Source organism: Lontra canadensis, unplaced genomic scaffold (genome assembly GCF_010015895.1).
Source record: "Lontra canadensis isolate GAN:19392208 unplaced genomic scaffold, GSC_riverotter_1.0 scaffold71, whole genome shotgun sequence".
Taxonomy (NCBI): Eukaryota; Metazoa; Chordata; class Mammalia; order Carnivora; family Mustelidae; genus Lontra; species Lontra canadensis.
Genome location: NW_022631065.1, coordinates 5,148,570 through 5,170,054, shown reverse-complemented (window position 1 = coordinate 5,170,054; position 21,485 = coordinate 5,148,570). Strand labels below are relative to the sequence as shown.

Below are 21,485 nucleotides of genomic sequence, written 5' to 3'. Positions count from 1 at the left end.
TCAATGCTGGAGGCATCACAATTCCAGACTCCAAGTTACATTACAAAGCTGTAGTAATCAAAACAGTATGGTACCGGCACGAAAACAGATACGTAGATCAATGGAACAGAATAGAAAACCTAGAAATGAACTCACAATTCTGTAGTCAATCTTTCACCAATCAGGAAAGACTATCCAATAGGAAAAAGACAGTCTTTTCAACAAATGGTGTTAGGAAAACTACACAGCAACATGCAAAGGAATGAAACTGGACCACTATCTTACACCATACACAAAATATAAATTTAAAATGGATTAAAGACCAAAATGTGAGACCTGTAACCATAAAAGTCCTAGAAGAGAAAACATAGGCAACAACATCTCTGACAACGGTCCTAGTAACTTCTTTCTAGATATGTCTCCTGAGGCAAGGGAAACAAAAGGAAAAACAAACTATTGGGATTATATCAAAATAAAAAGCTTCTGCACAGCAAAGCCAACAATCAACAAAATTAAAAGGCAACCTAAGGAACAGGAGAACATATTTACAAATGATGTATCTGACAAAGGATTAGTATTCAAAATATATAAAGAAATTATCAAATTCAACAACCAAAAAATGAATAATCCAACTTAAAAAAATGTGAAGGAGACATACAGATGGCCAAAAGATACAAGAAAAGGTGCTCAACATCACTCATTATCAGGGAATTGCACATCAAAACTACAGTGAAATATCACCCCACACATGTCAAAATGTCTAAAATCAAAAACTCAGGAAAAGGGTGTTGTTATGTATTAGATCTGTATGAAATAGCTGAGGATGGTAGATATAAGATCTTCATTTTGAGGAAGTCAAAAATATTTAATATGTTTGTATGATACACAATTTTACACGGTTTGTGTGTGGCTCTCTGGCCCATTTCAAATGTACTTGCCTGATTTCACAACATATTACAATAACCCAATTTAAAATAATATGTGGAGATTATGGGGCTTTTCCATTTTGTTTGCAGAGAAATCCATATAGTAATTCTCTATGGGGTGAGGGAGAAATTCAAGTGGAATAATTTAATTAAGAAATACCATGTCTAGTACTAGCTAAGTAGTAATTAAGTACTCTAATCCTCATCTCCTTCACCTATCAAATGGAGATAATATCTACTTACCTTCATCAAGTGAACATTCCATAAGCAAAGAAGAAAGATGGACTGAACATGTAATATAATGACAGTGAGAAGCCTAGTATATTTGACAGGAAGTGAACATACCAAGTATTATTCATTATCCTTTTGATCACTCAACAAATAATTACTAAGTTGAACTTGTCCCCCATAATATCCTAGAGTCTGGTGTTATACAAAACAGATACAATCATTGCTGTCATTGAGCTTACTATCTTCCTGGCCAGCGAGAGAAAATAGTACCATTAAAAACAAAGAAAATTTAAGGTAAATGAGTATGTTGTGGGGCACCTGGGTGGCTCAGTGGGTTAAGCCGCTGCCTTCAGCTCAAGTCATGATCTCAGAGTCCTGGGATCGAGCCCCGCATCGGGCTCTCTGCTCAGCAGGGAGCCTGCTTCATCCTCTCTCTCTGCCTGCCTCTCTGCCTGCTTGTGATCTCTCTCTGTCAAATAAATAAATAAAATCTTTAAAAAAAAATTTACGAATGTGATAAATGTCATGAAAATAAAATAACTTTATGGGAATAAAGACAATATTGTCAGGGAGATATGGTGTAACTACAGAGTGTTTTGCATGCTAGCTAGAGAACTTTAGATTTAATGGACACGTAATCAGGGTCCTTTTAGATTCCTAAGTAGGATACCAAGTTTCATGGGTTTAAATGTCTTCTCTAAATTAAGAGATTTGAGGTAATTTCTGAAAGTATTTTGAGCTCTGGCATCCTATGGTTTTAACACAGATAACCATGCATGAAAGACTTTGGAGGCAGAGGTGGATCAGGTGTTTGTTTTGTTGACAGGTGGTAGTGGCAGGGACAGTGCAGCATATGCCAAAATGCTGGAGAATTAGTTGTCTGTGAGGAGGATGCTGGGAGACTGAGGAGCTAGAAGAAGATCAAATGAGATCATGTATGTACAAGTTCTTTGAAAAAGAAAACACAATGGCCTGTACAAGTGTATCATCATTTGCAAACCTGACCTTCTTGCAGTACATTTATACACATGACCATCTTAGAGTTTTCTGACTATAAAGACCCTTATAAAATGAAGGAGTTATTTTTAGAGAGAACAAAAATAGTACCCGTCCCTGCTTTGGAATCTGCAAGCTAAGTGGGATAGAAGTAGGCTTGGTCCTCCAGACTAAAATTCTCAAGGACCAGAGGTGGATCAGACTCTCTAGCAAAGTAGAAAGACACAGTTTGCAAAAACATATTCTATTCTATTATGTTTATATTATTTATAATGACTATATTATTAAACATTGTTTTAGAATAATTCTAATATCAGTAAACATAATTGTCTTTTTTATGAGTTTTATATGCCTTTAAAAATAGCACCAGGGTAAAACAGCACATATTTAAAGTATAAAATTTCATACGTTTAAGTTCTGACATATACAGGTACTTATAAAACCATCACCACAAAAAAATAATGAACATATTCATGACTTCCTAAGGTTTACTGGTGCCTCCTTGTAATGTATCTTGGTTGCTTTCCCTCTCCTCAACCCCAGACAATCACTAGCATGCTTTCCCTTAATGCACATTCAATTTGGATTTTTCAGACATTTTAACAGATAAAGTCATACAGTATGACTTCTTATATTATCTGGCTTATTTCAGGATAATTATTTTGAGATTTATCTGTGTTGTTTTATATATTAATAATTCATTCCTTTTATATTGCTGAGTAGTTTTCCCTTATATGGATATACTACAATTTGTTTATCCATTTATCCGTTGATGGAGAATTTGAGTTGTTCTGCAGTTTAGCTATTACAAATAATGCTGCTCTACATGTACAAGTTTTTGACAGGACACATGTTTTCTCTTAGGCAACTATACAGGTGTGGAAAGTCTGGATCATATAGTAGGTGTATGTTTAATTTTTTATGCCGCTGACAAATTGTCAAACAGTTGTACCATTTTACATTCCCCTCTAGATGTATACAAGAGCAGTGCCTCCTCACCAGCACGTGGTTATGGTATTTAAAACTTTAGTCATTCTAATAGGTATGTTGTAATATCTTTGTGGTTTTAGTTTTTGAATTTTGTTTCCCTAGTAACTAATGATGTTGATCACCTTTTCATATGTGCATTTACTATCCAAACATCTTATTTGGTGAAGTATCTACTCAAATCTTTTGTCCATTTTCTTATTGGGCTATTTATTATTACTGTATTCTGAGACTTCTTTATATATTCAGGATATAAGATATCTTCTGTATGACTTTCAAGTCATTTCTTCCAATCTATGGGTTCTATTTTCATTCTCTCTGTAGCGTCTTTCAGAGAGTAAATGTCTTAAATTTTGATTAAGTCCAATTTACCAACATATTCTTTTAGGGTTCATGTGTTCCATATCTAAGAAATCATTGTCTAAGTTTATAGAGTTTTTCTCCATATTTTCTTCTAGAAATGTATACTTCTAAGTGTTACATTTACAACTATAATCCATTTTGAGATCATTTTTTGTACATGGGGCAAAGTAAGAATCAGCAATATAGATATCTAATTTTCCCAGTTCCATTTGTTGATAATAATCTAATTTGAAATTTTAAGTAATAGTAAAGGAGGCCATTGATTTTTTTTTTTTTAATCAAAGTGAGGACAGAGTAGAAAGTGCTGAAATACACTAGTCTAGTTTATGGAAGAAATGTTTAGCAGCATGTAACTATTTAATAACATTCACGTCTAAATGAAAAAGTAGCCACTATTTTAATTATTTTTAATATTCCTTCTTGCTCAGTCTGTAGCCTAGATAGTCTATTTGTTTAAAGTGGACTTTTCTATAATTGCCCATATCTAACACATTATTAATTATATAAATTTTATATATATTTTTAAATTTGGTAACCTTCATAGCAAAACTAATCACTTCATTTATTAGTTCCTTTTGCTAATTCATTCATTCAACCAAGAAACAAAAACATCATTATACATTCAGTAAGTACTGGGTTTAAAAAAAGGAGATTGTTTCAAATAGCACAACTGCCAGGAGTACAGGTAGGAGTGACAGATGTGGCTTAAATCATTCAACCTTTCTAGAAAGTGGAGATGATACTGCCCTCATTGTACAGATATGAGATTTAAACTAGACAGTATGTATAGGGCTTAATGTATTACCTGACACAGTCAGGACTCAACCAGGAGGAACTATATTTATTTCTATTAATGATAATAGCAAAGCTTCTTATAATTTTTAATAGATTTCAAAGGTATTGGATATCTTAGCAGAGTCCCTGAAATAAACATGGGGCAAGGGTAAAAATGACTAAAATATCAAAGTAAATACAATGTTTAAAGTAAATACTATTTTCCTGGTTATAAATAATATACCTAACTATGAGACCTTTAATGTGTTCAGGCGGTCATTAGGTGTCCATTCATACATCACTGATGTTCTAGAAGCGGTCTATTAGATACATCATAGATTGATACTTGAATATGAAGAACTGAATAGAAGACTACAGGAGTCTCAATACTGGATAGTAAAGAAGAACAAATCTTTATTTTAGTAATTCCATTCTCCAAATAGCATTTAAGAAGTGGGTGTAGAGGGCCTTCTTAGTTTCCTTTAACTCTAAGACACTTTGGAAAAATTCAAAACTCAGTAGTATATTCAATTCAAAGAATTTCTACATTTTCTTAAGTTTCATAAGAAATAATTTATATATGGATTATAATAATACCTCTTTTTGAACCGGTATATATATATCTATATCTATATATAGATATAGATATAGATATATAATCAGTCTTATCACTGTAAAGAACAGTAGAAACATCTACCCCTTGGACTCTTTGGTCTATTTTTAACATTTCTAGTGTCACAAGAAATAATTTGGGAGTAAAAATGTTCCTAGTACTGAAATTTCCCTTCATAAAATATTTCTGGAGTCACCAGATTCTTCTTCATCATCATCATCATCAACTTTAAATGCATTTGTATTTAAACATCCTAAGAACGCTGATCTATAGGTACTATTTTTATCATTTTCCATGAGAAGAAACTAAAAAATCAGAGTTTCATTTACTTATTCAAGATCACAAAGTAACAAAACCAGTAACCAGACCTAAGAAATGTGATTACAGAATATTTATGTTCAACCATCCTGCTAGACAACAGATATCAGTTAAGAACTGCTTGAAGTTTGAGTAAAGGTTAAATGGAGAAAAATCAAAGCAGAACTGGGGAGATGTTTACATTAAACATATTATGCTATGGTATCTGATTGAAAATCCATAATTTTTCATATATCCCCTACAAGAAGCATGGTTGATCTCCATAATATAAACTAAATACTATTTTTTAAAAATTATTATCATTCTGAGGCCTTGGAGTCAAAATAGTAACTGTGACTATTCCCTTTTCTCAGCATTGACATTTTAAAACATTGATGGAGAGGAAAGGGAGTTAAGTCCTAATCCCAGTAAGTCCCCAGGACTTTTTGTCTTTTCCCCAAAACATACCATCTGATATTGTGGAGGCATCTGCTGGCACATTCGTGGGTTAGCCAGAAACACACCTTTCCACCAAGAGGCTGGTAATTCTCTAGGTTCTAGAAGTAAAGCCAGTGTTCTCACCTGAAAGTTAGTAGAAGCTCTTAGGCACATTTCAAAATCAATTCTTCATATGGTCTTCAGGTTTCTGTTAGTCTTGGTTCTACGGCATTATGCAAAATTTGCCTTTCAAGCTTCATTCTTGGCAATTTTTCTGGGTTAGTTTCAAAGGTAATATCCTCTACAACTTACATGATTCCATGGCCTCAAACATCTCATTACTGACATCTATGTTGATTTTGTAACTTTGGCCTGTAGCAATACGTGGGAAGAAGACTCACTTCTAGTCTTTGTGAATCACATTATATAAGAGGCTGATGCTGCCAAACACAGTACATAGTACCTTAGTGTGATGGGGCAATAGGGATTACTTCTTCCCAAAGCTAGATAATAAACAAAAATTCAACCTTAGTGTTTGCAATTCAAATAGCCCATTCACCACCATCTGGACAACACTCTATAATGTTCTCTGAGGTAAAATATTCTTACAAAATTATTTGTGCAAAATAGCACAACCCACCTTTTCTGTTAAGAAAAGACTGTCTTAGCCATGTGCTGCTCCAGATAAAAACTAAGTATAACTAGATAAAAGAATTTTTTGTCCCTTCCTTTCTCAATTCATCTTCCCCCATCCCTTTCTATTTTTTTTAATCTTTAGAAAGCATACATACAGCCTGAAGCCTTATATGTCTGCTATCTTATAACCATACAGTAATGAGTTATACTTTGCTATCACTCCTAATATCTAAATCTAAATTAGATATCTAATATCTAAATCTCCCTGTGTCATGGGTACATGCAAAACTCCACTCATTGCCCCATATGACTGACTGTGGATGGAAATGACATGTGTCACTTCCAGTCTGAGGCACTGAAAAACCCCAGTCTTCCTCTTTTTTCCTTTGCATTGGGGGCTATGGAAAGAAACACTGTGCTGAGATGGATGAACCTACAGACCAAAGGTGGCTGGGAGTGTTTGGTTATTGCCTGGAAGAGAGCAGCCACAGAGATTGACTTGGATGCAAACTGGACTCTGCATGAGAAAAACAGACTTGCTTGTGTTGAGCCCCTGAGGTACAGCTGTATGTAAATACTACAGAATCTTCCAACCTATCCTAATAAGTGTGGTAAGCATAAGGATAAAGGTTTATGTACTAAAGATAGCATACCAAAACTATAAAAATAACCCTGCTCCCAAAACATTACAAATTTTGGTAGCAGCCATGAACGTGGAGTGCCTACTTGCAGACTTCTTACTGAGTGAAAACAAAACACTCCTATTAGTTAAGTGACTTAGTTGTTTTTGTTTTAATTTGTTTTCTCTTGTATTTTGTAATTGAAAGCACTGCAAACTAACATAGATAGATAATAGATAGATAGACAGATAGATAGATAGATGGATGGGTGGATGGATGGTAAGTAGGTAGATAGATCTCCTACTTCTTCACGTTACTACATGCTGGGATGTAACACACAAACGTTTACCTCATTATTCACTTGCTCCTTCATGCTTGACAGTTGTGTTAACCCCAACAATGACCCAAACAATTAACTCCAGTCTGTATTACCATTAGAGGATACACTGGGCTACATGATGGTGACACATCACTAAAATTCATGAAATCTCTGCTTATGGCATAGTGTAATCTTTCCTGCTTTAAAACAGCCTCACTTTTTTTTTTTCCACTACGCTGAAAGCATGGAGAACAACAATTGCTCAACATCTGGAAACTATGCACTACTTGAGTAATAATATTCTGTAATGTGGGAGAAAAATCCACATCTACTTTCTTTTATGCCAGACTGATGTGTGCTTTGTTATTTTCACTGGATAAATGTAAGAACTATCAAAGGACAAACTTGCAAAACAAAATAGACTGTTTGTTCCTTTCTTTTTCTGCCTCAGATCCAACAGCTTTTCAGATTTAGTTTCCATTTATCAGAACAGATTGAAATTACTTATTGGAATTTCTTAGCATTCTTTTATGAACCCAATGAACAGGTGTAATTGTGTTAGGTAGATCAATTCATCCATTGCACCATGCCCTGAAAATATACTAGTTACCAAATAACAGCAAATAGCCTGGTTGTTTAATTATATCAAGTAAATCTATGCCTTTTGATGGAAGTAATCAATTCAAAATGAAATAATAAATCTCACAAGTTGGACAATCTATCCAATTAGTTAGATTTTGTCCCCCAAACTCACATTTCAAATTAATGGGCATAATTCACCACCTACACAACCTACTGATAGAATCTTATCAATATAATGCATGTCAGTGTCTGCATTATTAAAATTCTACCAAAGTCTAAAATGGAGAGGACAGGCATGAAAAATCATTTAACATTAATTCAAATGACAAATTTTTCCATTGCAATAGGGAAGTTTTCCTAGTATTTTATTTTCACTTCTACAAACAAGAAGTACTTTGAAGTATTCTAATCAATCATATGTACATCAGTGTAATACTTCAAAACGTGTTCATTACTGAGATGCAAGCATGTACACTTATCTTTCTCTTGACTATTAATCTCTTATAGTAAAAAAGTATTGCACAAAATGCAAAACACACTACTCAATTCAACAAGTATATGTTAAGAACTGATTAGTGACCACTACTGGAATTTTTAATGTTCCCAGGTAATCCTGATACTGTCATCATACATCTAGGTCCATTAAACTCTTCAACTTAATCAAATCAATCAAATCAGTTTTATGAGAATATATTCTACTTCTTTACTACTGCTACTCTGTGGACTTTCCATTAACAGATATGTTTGCTTCACAGACATGATGTCTTATGTCCCTTTTCTGTAGTAGGCATCTCAAAAGTGTTTGCGGAAAAAAATGAATTGATGTCTTTTTTTTTAAATTGATGTCTTTTTATGTTAATATCTGAATTAGAATTTTTAAAAGAGAAATGGGGTTATGACTAATAATCCCAATTTTCAGGGATAGCTGTTTAGACTGAAGAAGTAAATTGAGGAAATAAAGCTAGAAGAAAAGTATTCTTAACATGATTCTTCAAGAATGCTTTGGGCTTGGCATTAGCACCCATAATTATTTTATGTGTTAAGCAAACTTTCTAGCCAGGAATTACTTAATATTCTTCTACTCAAATAAGCTCTAAAACATGAGCTAATGTTCATTCATTTACATTAAGTACAGATGAAATAATCATCAGATATAAGGAGAATATATGTTCATTTTGTTTATAAGAGTTAACTTTTGGTAGAATAAATCAAATTAAAGAAGAAACATAAATGTCCTATAGATGGGTGAATGGATAAAGAAAATGTGGTGTGTGTGTGTGTGTGTGTGTGTGTGTGAGAGAGAGAGAGAGAGAGAGAGAGATGGAATATTACCTAGCCATAAAGAAAAGGAAATTGTCATTTTCAATTTATGGATGGAACTTGAAAACATGCTAAGTGAAATAAGTCAGAGAAAGACAAACCTGTATGAGCTCATATATATAAAGATTATAAAAATGTCAAACTCATCAAAACAAAGAATAGAATGGTAGTTGCCAGGGATTGAGAAATGGGAGAACTGGGGAAAATGTTGGTCAAAGGATACAAATTCCAATTTTAAGATGAATAAATGCTGGACATATAATGTAGAGCATGGTGACTATAGTTAACAGTACTGTATCAAATATTTGAAAGTGGCTAAGAAAGTAGATGTCAAAAGTTCTTATCCAAAAAAAAAAAAAAAACCCAAATGGTAATTATGTGAGGTGATGGATTTGTAAACTAACCTAATTGTGGGTAATCATTTCACGATACATATGTGTATCATATCAGCATATTGTACACTATATGCAACATTATATGCAATTATATCTCAATAAAACCAGAGAAAATGAACATAAAATAGGGAAAGAAAAGAAAAAGCCTAAAATCATGATAATGGTTACCTCTGGAGATAAAGTAGACATAAATAAAGGTTTCGATTGTCCTCAGAGTGTTTTATTTCTTGACCTAGGTGGCGCTTAATGGGTTGTTTAATTTCTTATAATTTCTCTGTGCAATCATTATTTGCATATTTTTCTCTATGAATGAACAATTTAATATCAAATTTTATTTTTAAAAAGAATATAGAGAAATAAATATTTTTTTAAGATGAAAAGCAATGAGTTCATTTTAGATATGTTTAATTTGAAATGCTAGTCATGGAGGTGTCCAGTAAATAATTAGATATATATCCTTGGAGCTCAGGGGAACACACTAGGTTAGAGATGGATATTATTACAGTTATCACAATATAGTTCCACTGTAACTGATAAAAGTTTAGGAATTTATGATTAGAAAACGACCAGAACAAAGCCTTTGGAATGCAGTCAGACAACAGTTAGTAAAAAGGGCCTTTTTGTTTGACATTCTCTTCTGTGCATCTCTCTTGGAATCACCAGAAGGCAGTTGAGGAGCCAGCCAGTTGAGAATAATGCAACATAATTTTTAATAATTAACTCTTCTTGACAAGTCTTGTAGGTGTAGTTGTAAACCATATGGAAAGAGAAATTTATTAACAAGCCGGATTGGTAAACATTGCTGATCTGGATGCAATGATGCGCTACTTAGATCCCCTTCATTAGTGAAGAATGTATATCTCTAATAGCTGGCAGTGCTGTGGGCAGAAAGCCTTGAGCTTTTAAACCTTCTAAAAGGATTTCCCTTGTTGAAGAGAACTGTCTCACCCAAGTCCACATCTCCTTCTCAACATTCACCAACAACTGTTCATTATAAAGCTCCACTCTTTACATTCTCACTCGGGAAAATTCCGAAGTCATCTCAACTTCAGAACTGCCCATAGGGTTGGCTTAAGCCTCCAGTGAGACTGGATCATATTTCAACTTTTCCTTCTGACCAATCCTGCCTTCTTCTCTCAATAGGTGTTGATCCCAAAGAACTTTTGCATGTTAATTTACATATCAGAGACCTCTTCTTAAGGAAGCTAAACTGTGACAATTGCCTGATGGCTTCAGAAATAAGGAATATAAATATATATTTTAACTTAGCTACAATATGGTCTTTAATGATGATTTTGATATGGTTTCGTGGTACAATGATGCAAAAACAAGTCTTATCCTACCAAACAGTAAGTGGGATTTCAAGAAACTCATTCTTCAAGTATAGGCAGTTTTTAGAAGAATATTTTTTCTGTAAATACAATGAAATAACAACAATGTTCCATTGGATGTAAGATCAATGCCTTTTTTGTTTATTTGATGATGGTTTGAATGTATTTATGTTTGAAGTACAGAGGCTAAGAAAACCTAAGTGGAAAAAGTTGAGAAACAGGATAAGTAAAAGGATAATGCAATTTTATCCTTAAAAAGGCACAATGTTATGGAATCTAGAGAACAGTGTAAGGTTATAAATTAGGATAGAATGAAGTAACTGTTATATTACATAAAGAAGAAATGGAGATAAAGATAGATATAGCTACAGTTAAGTTTACATAAGAGGTAGGTTGTTTAGAAAGTTCTTATCAAACTATTTTCTCTGTGGTGGAAAAAATAATAATGATAAAGGCAAAAGCTCCCTGAGGGAAGTTGGGAGTTAGGGAAGAGATTATGGTAGGCTTACTTTTTTTTTAGCCACCCAAATAAAGAATGGAATAAGGCAAATATTTATATTGATCCAAGTGTGCAGTTTAGTGCAGGGATAGCAATGGAATTGCAAGTGGGCAAAAGGGTTGAGGTTGTTTGTAAATATGAGTTTAAAACTATGGAAAAAGAATTATATACTGAATAAACGAAGATACCAAGAAAGAAGGGGTCGCTAAGCTGAGGCAAAGGGAGGGAGTTAGGCACTATAAATAAAGCATTAATAAAGCAGAATAAAGGCAGTAAGAGTCCCTGAAAATAGGATACAGTCAGAAAATGAGTTATTGTAGGAAGCAAAGAACAAGAGAACTTGGGCTTAAAAAGCGATCATCGGAATGCAGTATAGAAATTAGGTATCACAGAAGCACAGTGATTCCCAGTAATAACAAGATCCAGGTTATTATATGTTTATTGAATGAAGGTCACAAAAAACATGTATGTTAAACAACTGAAAGACTTGGATAGGTCACCTTCAAAAATATTGAAACTATTGCAGGATGGGATAAGATATTTGTTAAAGTTCCTGAGTTTAATGTCAATATTTTCAACAAATATATGGGAGAGATCAGAAGGTTGATAGATGATAGTGATGAAATAAGGAGTAGTCATAGTCCATGGTACAGCAGGATGGAAACATTAACTTTCAGGATATATTCATTTCTAGCATGAATTAGAAACATGCTGATTTGTGTTCTGATCCAGGGGTAGTGGAAGAATGGGTAGTATTCTATCGTTCCAATTTTAGTATATGTGCTGCTGAAGCGAGCACAAATGGGCAGTATTCTATTAAAATTAACTGCAGTTAAAACAAAATAATAAAATAAGAAAAATCAATAAACCATTCAAAAATATACAGAAATTTGTGTGTTGTGGAATTGAGGTCCAGAGCTCAAGGAGAGCAGCAGAGAGTTGGGACATGGGGGATGGAAGCTCTGAACAATTTGGGAATGAGAGTCCAGAGAAGATATATAACCATAATAATTAGAATTTGAGCAATAAAAAAGATGACATATCTGTAACACAAAACTGGATTAACTGGCTTCACGGACTCTGAACAGACACCTGGTATATTTATTCAGTGTTGGCATAAGTCCTATCAGGGTTATGGCAACACCAGCAGCCACTAAGTATCTACATATTTATTGAATTACGTTTGCTGTATTTGTAAAATGATTGTACCATCTTAATCTAATCATCACAGGGCTCTACATTAGGATAAAAAGAGGTAACACAAATCAATCACTTTAGCTGTTTTGATACATTTCCCTATGATTTATCTATGTATCTATCTAGCTATCTAACGACTTAAGGTGCTCTGTTTTAATAGATCATCTTTATAGCTTAAATCAGTTAATTCGCCTTTAATATAATTACTGACACATTCAAGCTTAAATCTACTACCTTACTACCATTTTTTTTATTTGTCTCATGTTCTATATTCACAAATCTCTTTCTTAATTTGTCTTAGGTAAATTAATCATTAATGTATTCTTCCATTTTATCCCTCAATTATTATTTACACATTCTCAGTTTTCTTTTAGGATTTACCTTAGCTATAACAAAATATATACTTTATTCAAGGTTAATATGAATTGGTCCTTTACCTACTATTCAAAAATATGAGTTCAAAGAATACTTAAGTTGTTTATTCCCTTTCTGCCTTATTTCCATTATCACCATGCATCTTAATTCTCTAGATGTTTAGGACCCCATGTTAAAAAATAACTTATACTGTGAATGTTCTATCAGATGTACCCACACACATACCTCTTTATCCACTTGATTCTACCCTCTCTCTCTACTTTTAATATCATGAGTTCATCTTCCCTTTGCTTGAAGTACATTTTAGTTAGGGGTGTGTGTGTATGAGTGAGAGAAAACAGACTCACTAAAATTTCATAGTTATTGCTTATCTAAAAAGCTCTATTTTAATTTAAATTCAATTAGCCAACATATAGTACTTCATTAGTTTTTTGATGTAGTGTTCAATGATTTCTAAAAAGCTCTACCTGTAATCTTCATTTCATAATTTTTAAGAATTAAAAAATTCTTTTGGTTTCTGTATTTGTGTTGAAAATTCAGCAGTACATCCTTGTATTGGTCTTTTAAAGATGCATTTGTCCTTACTTTGGCTGCTTTTAAGATTTTATAGTTTTCTTTATATTTTTCTTGAATATATTGCATGTCTTGGATCTGTAGCTTGATGCATTTTTTTTTTGTTTTGAAAAATTCTCTTCCACTTTTATTCTATTATCTATCTCGTTCTCATTCTCCTACTACTCTGGGATTATATATATATATATATATATATATATATATATATATATATGATCTTTGTGTTTACATAAAGATCTTTTAGTTTCTCCCTATTTTTTTACATTCTTTTCTGCATTTTCCATTATTTTTTATTGTCATTCTTCAGCTAGCAGGCTTTCTTCGGTCACATCATTCAATCCACTAATTCTCTTCAACTGTTTTTAATCTGCTGTGAAATCCACATATTGAGTTAATTTCATTTTACTTTTTTTAGTACTAGAATTTTTCAATTTATTTATTTTTTAGAGATGTTATTTATTTATTTGAGAGAGACAGAGATATTGAGAAAGAGAGAGCAAGGGTGAGGAGGAGAGGGAGAAGCAGGCTTTCCTCCGAGAAAGATGCCTGCCACAGGGCCCGATCCTGGGACCCTGGGATCATGACCTGTGCCAAAGGCAGATGCTCAACAGACTGAGCCACCCAAGAGCCCATCAATTTATTTTAATGTATCCAGTTCTTTGCAGTATTTTTGCATTGTTTCTTTCATTTATTTAATATTTCATTCAGTTGTTTTAAAAGTTCATGTCAGATACTTGGCAAGTCTCCTTTCTTTCTCCTTTGGTTCAGTGCTTATCCAGTCTTTATCTTTGTTATTACTAAATAATAGCTGAATATTAGAGAAAAATTGTAGAGATTATCTAAGGCTCAAGATGACTTTGAGGAGGATATATTTCTGTTGTTAGTCTCTCAGGTTAAGGACAGATCTCCTTTAGGTAATTAGGGTTGAAACCATTCAAAACTGGGATTCAGTCTTAGTGTGGTTTATTTTCAGTTCATATTTACTCCTAGGCAGCAGCTGTTTTAGCTGCTTGGTGAATGAATGCCTGAGGTTTTCATCAGAGAACTTCCCCGGTAGGTCCTGAACTCATTTTTTATTCCCCCAGATCTGTAAGTCCACTAGAGTTCAGCTTCATTTCTGTGGTTCTCAGGTCTAGATTTTCTCCCCTCATCTTCTTACTTCAACCATGGCTCTCTAATAGATCAAGAACAAATCAACATCAACAACTAGGCTATTTTCTCTTTCCTTCTTCATGTCTTGATTCTGCAAATCCCAGCTTCCTTGATGACCATGTGATGCCTTCAGATATTGGATTTTCTAGTTGTTCTCAGCAAGTGGGTTGGTGCAAATTGCTAGCCATTTTCACAGAAAGCAGTTTTCTTATTTCTCTCAATAAATGTCACTGCATTGAACTTACTTCCCCAAATCAGAAATATCAGTAATCATGTACACATTGCTTTGTCCTGATCTTTATTTTTATAATAAGTAAATGAATTCTGTCAAGTTCATTTCCTTGAAATCTTTCAGTTCCATTTCTTACCTCCATTTGTCAGCATTCCCATGACTACTGGTTAGCACACTTAATTTTTCAACTGGACTAAGAATCCAACCTTCTAAATGATCACCTTGTCTTGATTCTTATTGCTTGATTTATTGTTTGATTTTTATTCTACTTTCATACTGCCATTCACAATGTTTGTCTTAAAAGTCAATTCTTATTGATTAACTCCCCTGCTTAAATTCCTTCAAACTATCCTCATATTTAAAATAAAAATCCTTTGGCATGATATTATAGTATTCTTCAGATATGTGTTTCTCTCAACTAAGTAGCTCTCATGCTTCTATGCTTACTCTATATGCTTCTTCCATGTTTGACAAGTTTAAGTTCCTGAAAACACAATATACTCTCTCCTACTCTTTTTGGAGGAGAAATTTTCGTACTGGCTTCTCGAGAACGGTTTCTCTGGTCAAGAGCCACACTTATTCTGACTCCCATGTATATCTGGGAGTCCTGTCTGGGTTCTTTTTCAAGCTCCTTAAACATATGGGAGAATAACATGTGCAAAAATCTATTTGTTCATAAACAGATATATGATACATGTAGCTGAGGCACAGTGAGCAAGGGAAAGACAAGTATAACAAGGGCCCAACTTGTAGAAATAAATAAATATATATATATGAGATGTCTGAAGAACTTTCAAAGTGCCATGGGACTATTTGGAAGGTTTATGTGTGGCATATTAATGTATCCCCCAAATTAGGCCTATATCTAACATATAGTATAATTCGGTATGTTTGAATGAAATAATTTGACCAATTATTCCTGAGTTGAATATATGTCATATTCAAATACTCTATCAGATACTGATAAAGACATAAAAATGAGTGAAGTACTGACTTTGTCCTTAAGGCCCTTGCATTCTACTAGTTAGATTGTCAATAAACACAAATATATGTTATATAAGTTCAAATGCAAAGGTGAAATAAATGAAAAAGTCCATGGCTTCTACTTTTTTAGGTTTTTAATTCCAATTAGTTAATGTACAATGCTATATTAGTTTCAGGTGTACAATATAGTGATTCAATACTTCCATACATCCCCAGTGCTCATCACAAGTGCCCTCTTTCAACCCCATCACCTCCTTCACCCACCCCCCACCGACCTCCCCTCTGGTAACCATCAATTTGTTCTCTATGGTTAAGAGTCTGTTTCTTGGTTTGCCTCTCTGTCCCTCTTTTTTGCCCTTTGCTCATTTGTTTTGTTTCTTAAATTCCACATATGAGCAAATCATATGGTATTTTTCTTTCTCTGATTTCACCTAGCATTATATTCTCTAGCTCCATTCATGCTGCAAATAGCAAGACTTCGCTCTTTTTATGGCTGAATAATATTCCAGTGTGTGTGTGTGTGTGTGTGTGTGCATGCCCACGCATGTGTGTGCATACACACCACATCTTTATCCATTCATCAGTCAACAAATACTTGGGCTGTTTCCCTATCTTGGCTATATTGTAAATAATGCTGCAATAAACATAGGGGATGCATGTATCCTTTGAATTAGTGTTTTTGTATTTTTGGGTAAATACGCTGCAGTGTGATTGCTGGATTGTATGGTAGTTCTAGTTTTACCTTTTGGAGGAGGCTTCATTCTGTTTCCCACATTTGCTGCACTAGTTTGCATTCCCACCAATAAGTGCAAGAGGGTTCCTTTATCTCCACGGAATCAAAAATGCCATGGCTTTAAAAAAAAAATACTCATATTCTAATGAAAGAGATTTAAAAAGTGGTTAAACGGTGCATTTTTAAAGTATTTTGTTTTGAAAAAAAATCTCGTTATCTACAAATGTTTTTTGAAAAAAAATATGATCTTCCAAAAATATTTCACCTAAGTTCACCAATTGTTAATATTTTGGCATAATTTTGTTCTTTTTATAATTCTTATTATTTTACTGAACTTTTGAAGAGTAAGTTGCATTAATTGTACCACTTCATCCTACGTACCTAAGCAAGTATATACTAAAAACAGGACATATTCCTACATGAATATAGCACAAGCATTACAGTTGGAAAATTAGCATTAATATAATACTACTATCTAATACATAGTCCATTTTCATCTTTCAAATATTATTCCAGTTTTGTCTTTAATAAGATTTTTTTTCTGTACAGAAACCAATCAAGAACCAGACATTTCATTTAGTTTTCACCTTTTTTTTTAAACATCTCTTTTAATTTGGGACAGTTCTCAGCATTTCTCTTATCTTTAATAGATCATCATTTTTTAAAATGATTTAAGAGTATAGTCTTGTGTATGTTCATGACCATATATGTGTGTATGTGAGTAGTACTGCTGCATCATGATTATACTCAAGTTATACATTATTGGCAAAATTATCACACTCTGACAGGTGACATTTTATACAAGTTTTGAGATATAGAAAACATTTTATATAGAGAGATGAAATGTGGCAAAGAAGACAGAACTAGAAACTGAATTGAAGATTCTTAGTCCTAATGCAAGGCTTTTACCACTAACTATAGATGCTATGGATGACTGAAAGCCTGAGAATTTTTTTGATCGACATAAAATTATCAAAAATTAGATATATTGAATAGAAGGTTTGAATCATGCTTTCAAAAGATATATTGTGGTATAATATAACCAGAACTGCTTGTCTAAAGAAAACATGCAACACTAGTCCCTAGTTAACTGCAGATGTTAGGAATCTCTAATTAGAAATTCAATTCTAGGGGCACGTGGGTGGCTCAGTCAGTTAAGCCTCTGCCTTCAGCTCAGATCATGATCCCAGGGTCCTGGGATCGAGCCCTGGATCAGGATCTCAGTTTAGTGGGGAGTCTGCTTCTCCTTCTGCCTTTGCACCTCCCCTCCTCTGCTCGTGCTTTCTCTCTGGCTCTCTCTCTCTCTCAAATAAATAAAATCTTTAAAAAAAAGAAATTCAATTTTAATCTTTAAGTGTTTATGCTTTTTGATAGGAAAGAATGGAAAACTTTTGTTTTGGGGACAAAAAGCCCGCATCCAGCATTAAAGCAGGCCTCAATAAGCTAACTGTTAACATCTGCAAATTCAGAACATTTTAAATGAGGTGAATATAATACCTTTACTGGATATTATAGAAACACAGAGGCATAAAACAGTCACATTCCTGCAGACTGTCCCCTTATGTGGTAGATACAGTAAACCCAGAGAGAAGATTTACCCAAATTTACAAAGCTGCAAAGTGGTATAGACTAATCACTTTCCTAAGATTCTCAATTCATTGTCCTATGGACAGACTCCTGGAATATGCTTACAGAAATGGCAGAATTTCAACTTCATGGATAGCCTCTTGCTGTTGACTATCTCCTTTGTAGATGAGGCCTTTCACAGTTGGGCCCCAGTCTCCCAGTGGTATTTTCGTAATAGAATGGGGGTATGACAGAAAACATTCTCAGCCACTTAATCAGACTTACTTTTAGTCTCATTTATTTTGACCTTCAAGCATTTACTTACGAAAGTGCATGAGGTTTCTTTTCAGATTAATGCCAACTTTCAATTGCCACAGACCACAAAAAAAATCATTTTTTATGTGATTCCCCCAAAATGAATTCAACAATACTTTTATCAGCCATGTTTTTAATCCATTAGCAATATTGACTTTGCCATGAAATGAGAGTAATTCAATTTTAGATTATATTATAAAGCTGAAATTATTATAGCTTTGCCTGCTAGTTTTACAGTAGTTAAGGCTATGTCAGGGTTTTCATGCTGAAGCTTTATATTTCAAAGTTTTATAATCAGACATTAAAGAGGAAAAAAAATGCTAAATGGCTTTTGAGACTGCATTGGTGCCTGTGAGAAATCCATGTAAGGCTTTTTATTCAAAGAGATTCACATCAATGGGCAAGTCCCTCTGCTTAATAACTTTCATTATTAGATTGGTTATGGGTGCCACCAACACATTTTCCTAATGCTACAGTGGGGCCCATTTCTGGTTTGTTCAGCCTCAGTATCAGGTATGGAGCTCCATGTGGTACTATAAACAGAAGACAGAAGATACAATACAAGTCACCCAGTCTCTTACTACCTGTCTTACTATGTGCAGGATACTTAATATTGTTGAGACTCAAGTTATTTAAAATCAAGAATGAAGAAAAATTTATCCTATGTTTCTGAAAGCAAGGGACTGGACCTTTTGTAATCCTTTCCAATACTCATATCTGAATTTATGTTAAAATGAGGAAGCAGCTAACATAACAGATCCTTAGGAGTAGGTTGCTACCTCTATCTTAAACTTGAGAAATATTAGAAAAATATCATTCCCCAAAGTAACAAATAAAAGATAAAAGAAAATATACTTACTTAAAATAATTAATGTTTGATTAATTATATTATTTTATTTTTATTAATTTAATTATTTACACTTAACTAATTAATTCTTAATAAAAGACTTAAAATATATTTATTTAAGTAATCTCCCCAACAAATTGCAAATGAACATTCCTAGTTATTAATAACTTGGCATGAATATTCTGAAGACAGAACTATATTCAACACACTTGATGGGCCATATATAGGAAATGGCCATAAATGAAGTTACTGTTCACTGATGGAAAGCTTCCTGAAGTCAGAAAGAATAGTGAACTAAGAAGAGAATGGACAGCAGTGTTGATTAAGTTGAAACTTCCTGCATAACTCTACTCAGGATTACTAGTTTTCATTTATATTTAGTTTGACTCCCCACAAATTTAAGCCTCTTAAGGTATGGCGATGTTTAGAAATCTCACTTTGCTTAAATAAATAAGATGGCCTTCACGTCTCCTGGAAATGCATGACTTTTAAGGTGAGGAAGCTATGTAAATTCTTAGTAACAGCAGCATGAAGTTACATAATTCATATACATCATCTAAGTTAATAATAACAACAATCTCATGAGGGAGTTATCTTCATTTCACCAAGAAATAGAGGCTTAGATATAATAAATAACTTCATCAAGGTCATCTGTGAGTTGCAAATTAAGTATTAGTATCTGTCTTTCACAAAGCCTGCTTTCTTTCTTTCTTTCTTTCTTTCTGTCTTTCTTTCTTTCTTGTTTTTTTCTTCCTTTTTTGGTTATAAATGCTTTGTCTTTTTTTAACATAAACGAACTTGGTGGTGGATATATAGCCATTTGGTATTTCTCTAAGAGTTCAAGTTCAGGCTTTCTTATAAAATGTGAACAAAGACCTACACATGTACATGTAACTGTTACCAAAACTAAGTTTAGTCACTAAAAGAAGATTCACTATCTAAACTTTCTCTTATATTTTTTTCACCTTTGCTATTAGGCACTGGAGCATCTGGCCCCTCAAGAAGGTGTAGGTCCTTCCAATATCATTTTTTGTAATCTTATTGCCATCACTGGAATACCCACATGAGCCATTTTTGAGATATCTGGCATATCTTGGGTCCTTGGCTACACTAAAGCTATTTTCTGATGTTACTTCACTTTCCTGTGGTCCAGAGTCTTATATAGTGTTCTGAGGTGATTGTTCTGAGGTGGCTTCAGAATGTGATTGATTCATTTGTGATATGAGTGTCACATACAGGAGATACTTCAAATGTGACATCATTTAGGTCTGGGATAGATGACAATTTTGCAACTCAAATACTGAGGGTTATTTCAATTTGTTAGATATGAACAGAAAGTCCTGCCAGTTACTCATTAAAAACCACAGAAAAGTGGTTGAGGAACTGTACAGTATGTACCACAAGCTGGGTTAGTCTTTTAAGTCTACTGGTCTTTTCTGTTTAACAGTTGACACTTTGGTCAGGTCTCTGCCCGACCTCATGAGAAGAAGCCCATCCTCATCCATCTCCTTGGGCGGGAGACCCAGGGCTCACCTATAAACCTATAAACCCCTCAGGATGGGATCACCCAAAGCCTACATTCTTAAATTCTACTTTATATAATGTCTCCTAATTTCCTAGAAGGACAGAACAACAGATGAACCTCCCAGTGAAGATGAAGAAAACACTATGGAAGTGGAATCTCTAACACTCAACATTCCCTAAGTGAGACCAATTGGTGCAATCTAATCAGTCTCTGAACCTTACAGTTTCTACAGTTTCTACTTCCAAATATCTATCATCTTTCTGTTCCCAGAAATCCTCTATTTGTCCAGACCATTCTCTTGTTTTAAAGAAATCACTGAATAGTCTCAGAGAAACTATTCATGCTCTACCTGCCCCCCTACAGGCAACCCAGGTTCAGAGACCAGGATATATGCACTAAGTTTTTTAAGTAACAAAAAACTAACTGAAAGTCCCCACAACACCATGGTTGGCTGATTCCTAGTTTCTTTTAATGGAGAACGCTCAATAAAAGCACCTGCTCAGAAAAGAAGAATCCTTTGGGAACTACTCGGCTAAATTTTCAGTGACATCAGCAGTTACTCTCCGCTCTATTAGCACCCACAATTTTGTCTTCCCTTAAATTCCTCAAACAGGTTATGCTTCTTCCTGCCTTAGGACGACGAAACATGCTTTTCTGTTTTCATTGTTTTTATATACAAG

General features: G+C 33.9%; 1 pseudogene; it reads right to left on the bottom strand.

Annotated features, from left to right (window-relative positions):
* Window positions 1-20,192: 20,192 nt before the first annotated feature.
* Window positions 20,193-20,785, bottom strand: LOC116881063 (annotated as a pseudogene).
* Between the last annotated feature and the right edge of the window lie 700 nt (window positions 20,786-21,485).